The sequence below is a fragment of the Pristis pectinata genome, chromosome 20 (genome assembly GCF_009764475.1).
Source record: "Pristis pectinata isolate sPriPec2 chromosome 20, sPriPec2.1.pri, whole genome shotgun sequence".
NCBI lineage: Eukaryota > Metazoa > Chordata > Chondrichthyes > Rhinopristiformes > Pristidae > Pristis > Pristis pectinata.
The window spans coordinates 9,510,916-9,524,093 of record NC_067424.1 but is presented as its reverse complement, the minus strand read 5'-3'; the positions used below and the strand labels follow the sequence as shown (position 1 = coordinate 9,524,093).

The following is a 13,178-nucleotide window of genomic DNA, read 5'->3' as shown; positions in this document are numbered from 1 at the left end:
TCCCCACCCCCACCCCCCATCCTCTCTGCAACTTAAAACTAACTTGTTTTCTCTCCTTTTGCATTTGGCCAGAAACATTAATTCTGTTTCTCTTTCCACAAGTGCTGAGTGTTTCCAGCATGCTCTGTTTTTATTACGGTTGCCATGGCGTTGAGTAGGGTGGGGTGGGTGGGGAGCATGTTCAGTGTCGAGGCAGTAACCAGAGGATGCAGAATTAAGGTAATTGGCAAAATAATCAGCAGGAAGGTGGGTGTTTTTTTAAGGACAGCAAATTAAAATGAATTTCCTGGAAGATCAGTGGAAGCAGATTATTTTTAATTCTTCTATGGGCTTTAGGTGTTGCTGTCATTTGTTGCCCGTCTTTAATTCTCTTTGATAAGCTGGTGGTGGGCCAACTTCTTGAACCATTGTAGTCCTTCTGGTGAAGGTTCTCCCACAGTGCTGTTGGGAAGGAGTTTCCAAGGTTCAGACCCATGTGTTTACTGCTCTTGTCAGAGTCAGGTTTATTACCACCGACTTACATGATGTGAAATTTGTTGTTTTGCGGCAGCAGTATGGTGTAATGGAGGTAAAAGGTTTGGGAGGTGCCGTCAATGAAGCCTTCGTGTGTGACTACAGTCTATTTTGCGGATGAGACAGCATGAATGAATATTTGGAATGTTGTCATGGATGGTGTCGAACTCCTTGGTATTGGTATTGGTTTATTATTGTCACTTGTACCGAGGTACAGTGAAAAACTTGCCTTGCATACCGACCGTACATGTCAATTCATTACACAGTGCAGTTACATTGACTTAGTACAGAGTGCATTGAGGTTGTACAGGTGAAAACAATAACAGCACAGAGTAAAGTGTCACAGCTACAGAGAAAGTGCAGTGCAATAAGGTGCAAGGTCACAACAAGGTAGATTGTGAGGTCAGAGTCCATCTCATTGGTATAAGGGAACCGTTCAATAGCCTTATCACAGTGGGGTGGAAGCCGTCCGTGAGTCTGGTGGTACAAGAGTTAATGGAGCTGCTCTCATCCAGGCAAGTGGGGAGTACTCCACCCTGCTCCTGACTTGTGCCTTGTAGGTGGTGGAAAGGTTTTGGGGTGCCAGGAGGTGAGTCACTTGCTTCTGACTGTTGTAGACGCATTGTTTTTGAGACTGGTCCGGTTAAGTTTCTGGTTCTGGATAATTTCCAAAGCAAACATGCATGGAATGAGATCAGATGAGATATCTTTATCAGTTACATGTACATCGAAACACACAGTGAAATGCATCTTTTGCCTAGAGTGTTCTGGGGGCAGCCCGCAAGGGTTGCCGCGATTCCGGCGCCAACATAGCATGCCCACAACTTCCTAACCCGTACGTCTTTGGAATGTGGGAGGAAACTGGAGCACCCGGAGGAAAACCACGCAGACACGGGGAGAACGTACAAACTCCTTACAGACAGCGGCGGGAATTGAACCCGGGTTGCTGGCGCTGTGAAGCGTTACACTAACCGCTACACTACCATGCCTGAACATTTTCATGGTTACGTGGGAATAGTTGGACAATAGTTTCAAAGAGCTGTTGCAGGAATGATAGGCCAAAGGGGCCTTTTCCCTTTGGTTCTTAGCAAGCCTGGGATACAACCTGTGCATGCCCGTGTATTCTGCTTGGGGTTGGATCTGGCCCTACAAAAGGTTTGAGAGTCCCAGGTGACTCCAGGTAATACCAACTCAGCATTGGAGTGCCACCCAGTGGCCAGCCCAAGGAACTGCAGCTTCATATTTGACTACAGGTAGAGCTTGTCACAGCCTCAGCCAAGTGCCAATGAACTGCACATCCAATGAATTGTTTTGTTTAGGCACGCCCTTGCTGTTGTCTATGTAAACTTGGAAGGCCTTTCCACATTACACGGTTTGATGGTTGAGTTTGGCATGCTGGCCGTGATACCACTGGATTCCTCTTTGTGAGTGAAATAATCAGGAAATACCCTGGGTCTTACTGAATGGTTCACCTCAAAGTTTGGATACCTGAGCTCCAGCCCCGGTCCTGCACTCAGCCTCAGGCTTGAACCCAAATACTTACAGCTCACAATGTAATCAGAAACTCAGCAGGTCAGGCAGCATCTGTAGAGTGAGAAGCAATGTTGACACTTCAAGTTGCTGATGTTTCATCGGAACAAGTCTTCAAAAGGCAGAGGGGGCCAGAGAGAACACAGGGATAAATAGAAAATGCTGGAGATACTTAGTAGGTCAGGCAGCATCTATGAAGAGAAAAACAGTGCTAATATTCCAGGGAGGTGACCCTTCATCATTGACCTGAAATCTTAATTCTATTTCTCTCTCCACAGATGCTGAGTATGTACAACATTTTCCATTTTTTTACCTTAGATTTCCAGCATCTGCATGATTTTGCTTTTCAAGCACAAAGGTTGGTGATAGGGAGGAGGCAGGAGAGATGGAAGTCAGCTCTGTCATCCCTTTTGTCCTTCAATCGCTCCTGCCTTCCACCTGTCACAGCCCTTTCTTCGTGATCTCTGCCCCTCCCTACTTTCTCTGGATCATTCTCAGCAGTAGTTTGCTTTTGTGTTCACGTCAGGGCGACTTTATTGTCAGTGTTACGTGCACATACGGCAGCAACATTACAGGCACATAGATTCAGACAACACACAGAACGTAAATTATATATAAATTATACAAGGCAGTGAAAAAAAAGACTGCAAAACAAGACATTAGTGCAAAAAAACACAATTAGAGACAAATCCATGGTAGTACAAAAGGTGGTCCATAGTGTTCTGTTGCTGAGGTAGGGTTAGGGTTGTGCAGGTCAGTTCAAGAACCTGATAGTTGTAGGAAAGTAGCTCTTCCTGAACCTGGTGGTGTGGAACTTCAGGCTTCTGTACCTCTTGCCCAATGGTAGCAGTGAGAAGAGGGCATAGCCCGGATGGTGGGGATCCTTGATGATAGATGCCGCCTTCCTTCCATGTAGATGCTTCCAAAGGTGGGGAGAGCTGTGCCTGTGATGGCTCGTAGTGCAACAGCATTGGGTCACCTATTGACACACTCATTGTTCTGTCTGTGGTGTCTCCCATGCAGAGATCACCAACTAAGGCTGGCACTGTACCTGATCTGACGTTTTCCACTCTAAGCCACACTGGATAGGCAGTCTCTGGTTGAAGCATGTGAGCAATAGGTTTTACCAATGGCATACTGTTCTACTCTTCCTGTGTTTTGTGAAAAGACCCAGCACGCTTGGTTGGATAACAGTGAGTGTAATCCTAAAGAAAGCAATTAAGTTATGTAAAAGGGTTTCCTTTTACAGAACTGTTTCTTTTCCCACACGTGGCCTGACCTGCTGAGTGATTCCAATGTTTTCTATTTTTGTTGTAATTGTTGTAATTATTTGCTCAAATAATTTAATTTGGGTAATTAAAAATAAAAGTTAGTTTTCGTAATGCTGACCACAAAACAATGAGGTGTTTGTAAAAAAAAAATCTAGTTCACTAATGTCGTTCAGGTGAAGAAACCTGCTGTCCTTACCTGCTCTGACCTATGTGTGATTCCTTACCCACCTCATGTGGTTGACTCTTAAGTGTCCTCTGAAATGGTTGAAGCCAGGGGCAATTAGGGATAGGCAATAAATGCTGGTCTTCCTGGTGAAGCAACAGACATGATTTCTAAACCCTATGCTACATAAGCATAGACAGTAATATTTTTGACAACCAGAGGAGATCTGAATCATTGCAGAGCCATTGAACTGTTTCTGAAGTGTGGTTAGAGAGATACAGCACAGAAACAGGCCCTTTGGTCCATCAAGTCCCTGCTGACCATCAACCACCCATAGAACCATAGAACACTACAGCACAGAAAACAGGCCATTCGGCCCCTCTAGTCTGTGCCAAAACTTTATTCCGCTAGTCCCATTTACCTGCACCCAGTCCGTAACCCTCCAGACCTCTCCCATCCATGTATCTATCCAATTTATTCTTAAAACTTAAAGAGTGAGCCCGCATTTACCATGTCAGTTGGCAGCCCATTCCACACTCCCACCACTCTCTGAGTGAAGAAGTTCCCCCTAAATCTTTCCCCTTTCACCCTAACGCCATGTCCTCTCGTACTTATCTCTCCTAATCTAGGTGGAAAGAGCCTACTCGCATTTACTCTGTCTATACCCCTCATAATTTTGTAAACCTCTTCTATCAAATCTCCCCTCATTCTTCTGCGCTCCAAGGAATAAAGTCCTAACCTGTTCAATCTTTCCCTGTAACTCAACTCCTGAAGACCCGGCAACATTCTAGTAAGTCTTCCATTACTAGAATTTTCCATTACTAAAATATTCCATTTCTGTAAATCACCCATTCACACTAATCCTGCATTAATCCCATTTTATTCAACCCACATTCCCGTCAACTCCCCCCAGATTCCGCCACTCACCTACACACTAGAGGCAGTTTACAGTGGCTAGTTAACCTACAAACCCGCACGTCTTTGGATGTGGGAGGAAACCCACAGGGTCACAGGGAGATGTGCAAACTCCACACAAACAGCACCCAGGGTCAGGATTGAACCTGGGTCTATGGTACTGTGAGACAGCAGCTCTATTGTTTGTGCCACTATGCCGGTGGTTGTTATAAAAGTGACAGCCAATTTGCTTACAGTAAACACCCTAAAACAGCAGTGCGATAATGAGCAGCTAATCTGTTTGAACTGTGGTCCTACATTACAAGAATGCCTGCACTTCAGAAATTTTGACTGTAAAGCTCTGGTGAAATCTGAAGGTTGTGGAAGGTTTTTATGACTGGGGGAATAGATCTTGGCCAGACGTTATGGAGAACTTTCCAACTCTTCTGATTGTAGTTCTTACAGAAAGAAATGATCCTGGTAAGGAGAGTAGGGAGTTGGATAGGTAGTTTGCTGATCTGTGTTACTGGAGCTTCCCCGAGGGGTCACTAATAGTTCTTGAACTGTGTTGCAACTAGGGAGTGTGTAGAAAGGGCAGTTGGAGTGCATCTCAAGCCTCTTAATTGGATGCTGAACTTTTGTCAGATTACAACACACAGCTGTTGGAGTGAGTTTGCATAATGTAAAACAAACAGGCTTTAGGATAAGGGCCAGCCACATAGTTTGTAACAAAGCCGGTCTGTTACAAAATAAGCACAAATTGGGATAAAAACAAGATAAGAGGAAATGAGTGAAAAAACAATAGATTCAGCAAAACTGTCAGCATCCAAAAACTGGAAGGGTATGTTAACCATTCAGATATTGGTGCTTTATATCCTGACCGACTTGCTTTACATTTTTTACACCATTTTACAATAAAAGCCATTTGACCAGTAAAGATTTGGCAGTAACCCAGGCTCATAATGGCATTGGGTAACCCATTTGTTTAATCTAACGGGACATAGTGTGTCTGTCTGACTGGAGCAGAGTTGACTCATTGAGTGCAAGGTTTTTCCATCTGCATGCTTGAGAGATAAGATTTCAAATGGTGATGTGTCTTGAAAGCCCTTTTCAATGGGATAAGCATCAAAGAGTATCTGATATCAACATTGACTTGGACTATTTGGAGCAGGGGTGAACAAAGTACTTGGGATTTTTACTGAGTTTCTTATTAACCATGGGTGGGAACAAAATTGCAGTCTGTGTTTATGTGTATGCATGTGTTTCTTAGGTTGAGGTTGGCATTGGTAAGTCCAATATTTGTGACCTTATTTGCAGCCGTTCTGAGAAAGGGGGAGAAGGGTTGCTGCCTTCGAACTCATCCAACTCTGCTGTTGACCCATCCATGAAGGGGCTTTGGGCTGGAATTTGGCCCCCTAACGATGAAGGAACGGAGAAAGATATTTGAGAGTGGCTGAAACCAAACACAGAAAATGCCGGGAACACGCAGCAGGTCAGGCTGCATCTGTGGGAAGAGAAACAGAGTCAACATTTCAGGTCGAACAGCTGATTTCGGGTGTGAGGTGTGATCAGGTTTCAGGTTGAGACCCCACAGATGCCGCCTGACCTGCTGAGTATTTCCAGCATTTTCTGTTTTTGTTTTAGAACATAGAACACTACAGCACAGTACAGGCCCTTCAGACCACAATGTTGTGCCAACATTTTATCCTGCTCTAATATCTATCTAATCCTTCCCTCCAACATAGCCCTGCATTTCTCTATCATTCATGTGGCCACCTAAGGGTCTCTTAAATATCTCTAATGTATCTGCCTCCACAACCTCTGCCGGCAGTGCGTTCCATGCACCCACCACTCACTGTGTAAAGACCTTACCCCCGACCACCCCCTTATACCTTCCTCTAGTCACCTTAAAATTATGCCCCCTCATGTTAGCTATTTTCACCCTGGGGAAAATTCTCTGACTGTCCACTCGATCTGCAGATTTGCATTTTTTTTTGATTTTCACCGATGCCATCTGATTTGGAGAAACCATAATGATGTTGTTGGGGTTTTGGTGACATTGGACCATTTGGGTAGTGACCGTCCATCCAATAGGTTCCTGCGGTGCCTCCTGAACAACATAGCTCAAGTCAAGATTTTGAACAAGTCTGATGCAAGGATTCAACTGGAAATGTCGACAGTTCCTTTCCTCCCACAGATGCTGCTCGACCCGTTGAGTTCCTCCAGCAGGTTTCTTGTTGCTTTGTTCATGTTTTACAATGCTTTTTGTTTTGCTTTACTTGTCATTGGCCCTCTGCATTTAGGGTTTAGTAAGATTTTTAAGATATCTTTATTAGTCACATGTACATCAAAACACACAGTGAAATGCATCTTTTTATGTAATGTACTGGGGGCAGCCCACAAGTGTCGCCACGCTTCCGGCGCCAACATAGCATGCCCACAACTTCCTAACCCGTATGTCTTTGGAATGTGGGAGGAAACCGGAGCACCCGGAGGAAACCCACGCAGACACAGGGAGAACGTACAAACTCCTTACAGACAGGGGCCGGATTTGAACCCAAGTCACTGGTGCTGTAATAGCGTTAGGCTAACAGCTACACTACCGTGCCTGCCCAGAATCAGATTTATTGTCACTGACATATGACGTGAAGTTTGTTGTTTTGCAGCAGCAGTACAGTGCAAAGACATAAAATCTTTCAATTACAAAAATAAGTAGTGCAAAAAACGGAATAATGAGGTATTGTTCATAGGTTCGTGGATCATTTAGAAATCCGATGGCGGAGGGGAAGAAGCTTTTCCTGAATTGTTGAGTTGGGTCTTCAGGCTCCTATACCTCCTCTCTGATGGAAGTAAATGTCCTGAATGGTGATGGTCCTTAATGATAGATGCCGCCTTCTTGAGGCATCGCCTCTTGAAGATGTCCTCGATGGTGGGGACGGTTTACATGCGGAACAACAATAAGGCTGAAGACTGCAGACAACCACGTAGATTTGGTCTAGCCATTGGGAGATACCAAGCTGGGGTTTAAAGGATTTAGATTGCAGGACCAATGTGGAAGATTGTTAAGGAGTTCCAATAATGAAATTTTGGGAAAGATCAGGAATGGGAAGTTTTATATTGAGTTTTGATTTAAATTCAGTGTATGTGGTAGTATTGATTGACAATGTGTTAGGAAAAGAAGGACTCTTGAGATCATTCTGAGTTTTTAAGTTCCCTTCTCCACCTCCAGCCTCTCACCGAGACACACTGCATTGTAATTTTGAGGTGGTTAAACACTGGTTGTCAGTCTGGAGTCCAGGAACTAAAAATAAAGCTCCACTGCCCTCAGAGTAGAGAGTTGTGGGCAGCTCACTCAGACAGCCGCCTGTTAATAGTAGGTTTTCTTCCTCTCAGTTGCCAGGTTGGGCTGATTCAGGAACCTCTGGATGTTGTGGGAATGGATCTGAGCGTCTGGTGGAGGAAGATGCTACAATTTGGGGGCTTCTCCTTGGCCACTAAGTGTAATTGTAAGAAGCTCAATGCACACTTTGAATTATCTGACTGTGTGAAGCCAGAACTGGCTCTGATTCATGGTTTCACTGGAGTTCTTTTATGTGAAGGGTAATTGAAAATCTCCCTCTCATGTTGTCCTTTCTGGGATCCAGTAGAAGTTCTTGGGGAACAAAAAACACATAGTTTTGCAGAGAGGAACCTTCAGGACTAAGGATGGCACAGTGGCAAAGTGAGTAGAGCTACTACATCACACCCCAGTAACCCGGGTTCAATCCTGACCTCCCGTGCAGTTTGCACCTTCTGCCTGTGGTTGTGTGGGGTTGGTAGGTTAATTGGTCACTATAAATTGCCCCCAGTGTGTAGGTGGCTGGTGGCTGGTAAGTAGTCACAGCCCAGCACGTCACGGAAACCAGCTTCCCCTCCATGGACTCTCGCTGTCTTGGTGAAGCAGCCGGCATAATCAAAGACCCCCCATCCCACCCGGGACATTCTCTCTGCTCTCCTCTCCCATCAGGTGGAAGATACAGGAGCCTGAGTGCATGTACCACCAGACTTAAGGACAACTTCTACCCCACTGTGATAAGACTATTGAACGGTTCCCTTATACGATGAGATGGACTCTGACCTCACGATCTACCTTGTTGTGACCTTGCACCTTATTGCACTGCACTTTCTCTGTAGCTGTGACATTTTACTCTGCACTGTTATTGTTTTTACCTGTACTCCCTCAATGCATTCTGTACTACCTCAATGTAACTGCACTGTGTAATGAATTGACCTGTACAATCGGTAGGCAAGACAAGTTTTTCACTGTACCTCGGTACAAGTGACAATAATAAACCAATAGCAATACCAAGAATCTCGGAGGAGTTAGTTGGAAGCTTGGGAGAATAAAATGAGATTACTGTGAATGGGTGTTTGATGGTCAGCACAGACTCGGCGGGTCAGAGGGCCTGTTTCCACACCATAGGACTCTGTGACATAGGACATAAACAAAGTACTTATCATGCACTCCCCTAGTACCCTATGATTAGGCATTACTGGACAGTTCAACGGTGATGTCAGTGCTCTGGTACCTTATCCAATGTCTATTCTTATGATGAGGGATTTGACAATGGGTATCGTCTGCCTTTTCCATGAATGGTTTGGAAGGACATCACCATAACATCACCACCCTCCATGCCCGCACCATGCCTGTCACAATAGAGCATTGCATAGTAACAGACTTGCACAGGCAGATGGATCTTCCAGCTGTGCCTATTGGATAGTGCTTAGCAGCAGGCATCCTATCCCGCTCCCAAGGTCCAGACCCTGGGCCAAGTGCTGCGCCTTTGCCTCGGTTGGCTGAGCCGCACTAAGAATCGGTTCTGGGATCCCTGTGTGTTTTGGTGGGACGGCACGACCTGTTATTGCTGACCATACTCGTATTCTAGCTGCCTTCTAACCACCCCCACCCTCCCCGATCTCTGTCCGTGAGAACAGGGTCCTACTTCTGGCTGAGTTGCAGAGTGGACAACACAGTGAAGAACCAAGCTATGCGGAACCTGAACATATCAGATACGAGGTTGGCTAGTGGTAAGAGAAATAATGTTCTCAGAGCCTTGAGCAAAAATCAGGTGCAGTGCTGATAATCCAATGATTCCCTCCACAGCATGTGGTGTTTATGTTAATTTTAGTTTGTCAATTTCTGTGCTGCTGCAAAAAGCTAATTTTCATGGCATTTATGCCCTGGGTATGGATGCCCATGACAATAAACTTGAACTCGCTTGTGTGAGGACAGACTTGGTTGTGAAGCTGCCACTGCTGAATAGCTTGCATACCTCTTTCTCCTGAAGATTGGATGGCTGGTTGACATTCAAGGGTGAAGTTGCATCCTGTGCTTTAAGATGAGGAGGAAATGGGTTGCGATTTTGATGATTGCGATTAAGAGCTCCCATGGAGCGGAGGACGCTGATGAGAAACCTGGTAAACGTATACAAAATTAAGGGCACGTCGATAGGATAAGAAAACTTTTCCACAAAGCAGAGGTGTCTAAAACTAGAGGGCATAGGTTTAGGGTAAGGGACGAGAGGTTTAGAAGGGATCTGACGAAGAACTACTTCTTCATTCAGAGGGTGGTTGGAATCTGGAATGCACTGCCTCATGGAGTGGTGGGGGCAGGTACTCTCGTAACATTTAAGTGGTATCCAAACAAGCACTTGACTCGCCAAGGCATACAAAGCAATGGACCAAATGCTGGTAAATGGGATTAGTATGGATGGGTTACTTGATGGTTAGCATGGACGTGGTGGGCTGAAGGGTCTGTTTCTGTGCTGTATGACTCTGACTCTAAGAATTCATCATTATAATTTCTGGAGAAAAGAGACAATGGGTATAACAAATTGAGTGAAGAGTATGTGTACTTTGTTCCATCTACAGCTGGACACTTCTGCTGCGATCTGCCTATCCGTACTATAAACTGATGAATCTAGACTTCTGCCGTCTGCACAGAGCCCCTGTTGCCATGAGTAACATCCAAAGGGATGCTTAAATCCAAAGATTAACCTTCTGCAATCACACTGGAAAGTCCTTAATTGTTAAATGAGGGAATTAGTTAAACCCAAGGCTGCAATTAGGGACAGATCCATCTTCTACAGAATCCATAAATGAGGCCCACAATACACATCTTGGGTGTGCATTATTCTGCAGCAGTCAGTGATACTTAGTGCAGGAATGACGCTAAGATTATATTTTTAATTGATTCTCGACAAATGGGCATGGTTGGGAGGTTGGGCCTTTATCACCCATCCCCTATCATGCTTGAGAACCTTCCCTTGCTTGGTCAAGGCAGGAGGCCAGTGCAGGGCTGATGACACAACTCCAGATTGGAGAAGGATCTCCCTCAGAGCTGATGTCTGAGGTGGAGGTGGTTGTGAGAGACCCCTTCCACATCCTCCCAAGCTGCCCCTGTTGTTCCCGCAGGCTTCCAGCCGCACAGCTAGATTCCTTCCATCTACCTGCTCTTTCTGTCAGCACTGGGGCCCCTTTTGCCTCCAAGTCATACCTACCCTCCACTTCCTCCCTATAAACAAGTACGAGTGGGATTTGCCCACTGGTGTATCTGTTAGAACTGCTGCCTCACAGCTCCAGTGACCCGGGTTCAATCCTCACCTCCGGTGCTGTCTGTGTGGAGTTTGCACGCTCTCCCTGTGACTGTGTGGGTTTCCCCTGGGTGCTCTGCTTCCCTCCCACAGCCCAGACGTGGATGGGCTGGCCACTGTAAGTGATCCCTCCTGTAGGTGAGTGACAGGAGAGTCAGCTGGTAGTTAATGGGCAAGTGGGGAAGAATAGTTTACAGGGAAATAAGGAAAGGAATTAATAGGATTGCTCTGAATGATAGCATGAATTCGATGGGATGAATGGGCTTTTTCTGTGTCACAAGGAAACAATGAATGCCAGGAACCTCCTGCAGAATATGCCTCTCGGCTAGTATCTTGTTGTAGACCTACATTATTCTCTCAAATAATGTGAAGACAGCGAAATATTTACCTTTCTGAATTAGCCCCAAGTGCAAATCTGTCATTCTCAGTTATTGTACTGCAATTTCCATGTTACTGGGAAATGTTTGGGATCTTAGCTCACCAAATAGTCTGGTGAGCTCTGAGGTGCACCTGCAGCCAATGCCCCTTTCTGAAGGTGTGATCCTCTGGGTAAAGGAACACGATTGGTTAAAATCAAGCTTCCAGATATCCGGAACGAATTCCAGTTCTTGCCTGATACTTAATGAGGCTGCTCTAACCATTTCTGTTTATACCAGAGTATGTGATGAATGATATCTGCCCACAACTCTCCCACATTAATAGAAAGATTCTGGCATTTCTGTGACCTAGAATGCCCCTAAAGGCTTGATGGCCAATGAAATATTTTTGAAGTGAAGTCCAAACAGAAACACAGGAACTTATTTGTGCACAGCAAGATCCCAAAAACCCAGCTTTAATGATTATTAAATGGGAATTTAAAAAAATCTGCAGAGGCTGGATATCTGAAATATAAACAGAAAATGCTGGGGAAAAAAGCTCAACAGGTCGGGCAGCATGTGTGGAGGGAGAAGCAGAGTCAACATTTCAGATCAGGGGCCATTTGTCAGAACGAAAGGTCTTTGATTTGATCTCCACTTCAAAGTGTGTGGGGCTGAGAGAAGATGAAGGCAAAATTGAACTTGCCTCGTCATCTCTTACAGGTGAGATGTGGAGGTCATCGGTAGAGGATAGGGAAGAATCTCTATTTCTATACAGCCTCATGAGACATCACTGAGCAGTCTCTGGCCAAGAGATTATACTTTGGGATGGAATCACTGTCCTGTGATGAACATGACAACAAAATGAGTTGATGCAGATTTGATTTTGGTGGTTTTGCTTTAGAAAAGAAAATGTAAGAACCATAATGTGCCTTTCACAAATTCACAGTATCTTTGTCTGTGTAGTCAGGGTCTATTTGTAGGAAATGCAGCAGTCTGTGTTGTGCACAGTAAGATCCCACAGACAGCAATGTGATAAGGAGCAGGTAACATTTATAGCATTGCCAGTTCATCTATAGGTGGCAAATGCAGCAGTCTGTGTTGCGCACAGCAAGATCTCACAAACAGCAGTGCGGCAAAACCAGATAATGGTTTATAGCACTGCCAGTTGGTCTACATGTAGGAAATACAGCACTCTATGTTGCGCACAGCAAGATCCCACAAATAGCATTGTGATGATGACCAGATAATGCTTTTAGCACTGCTAGTTAGTCTATACGTAGGAAATGCAATGGCCTGTGCTGTGCACAGCAAGATCTCACAAAGAGCAATGTGAGAACGACCAGATAATGTTTTTTTTTATCGCTGCCAGTTCCTCCAGGAATAATGACCTCACACCATCTCCCCCACCGGCCTCAGTAAAACACCTCGTCCACAATACCTGTGCCAGTGCAGGGCTCCCTCGCTTACTGAATTGTTGGCTAGGGACGGGTGTCTCTGCTCGTTGAATGAGAGGCTTCCTGACCAGGGACTGGGAAAGGAGAGAGGAGGGTTAGCAAGTAACAAAAAGCAGCTGTGTTTATGTTTTCGGTGACTGGATAAGATTCGGGTGACTGAAAAATTCCACACCCCAGGATTAGCAGCCCTGGGTGGAATGTTTCAACACAGGAATATTATGCCACTTGTGGCTTCACCCCACCATCCCTCTGATGAGACGCTCTTCAGTTCTTCAGAGCAAAGAATTCAAATAAACAGATGTTTCTCATAAGCGTTCTGTGTTACAACATACTGTTTCCGTGACTCATTGTCTGAGTGAGCC

General features: G+C 45.1%; 1 protein-coding gene across 13 annotated transcripts in view; it reads left to right on the top strand.

Moving 5' to 3' along the window:
- plekha6 (pleckstrin homology domain containing, family A member 6) overlaps positions 1–13,178 on the top strand; it is a 291,418-nt gene that overhangs the window by 130,652 nt on the left and 147,588 nt on the right. Inside the window, exon 1 of one of the 13 annotated variants that reach the window (XM_052034365.1) lies at positions 1,067–1,102. The exons of the other annotated variants lie outside the window; for them this stretch is intronic. The gene's annotated coding sequence lies outside the window, so the exon portion shown is untranslated. Of the gene's footprint in view, positions 1–1,066; positions 1,103–13,178 lie in introns of those variants that run through there. 13 annotated transcript variants of the gene reach the window in all.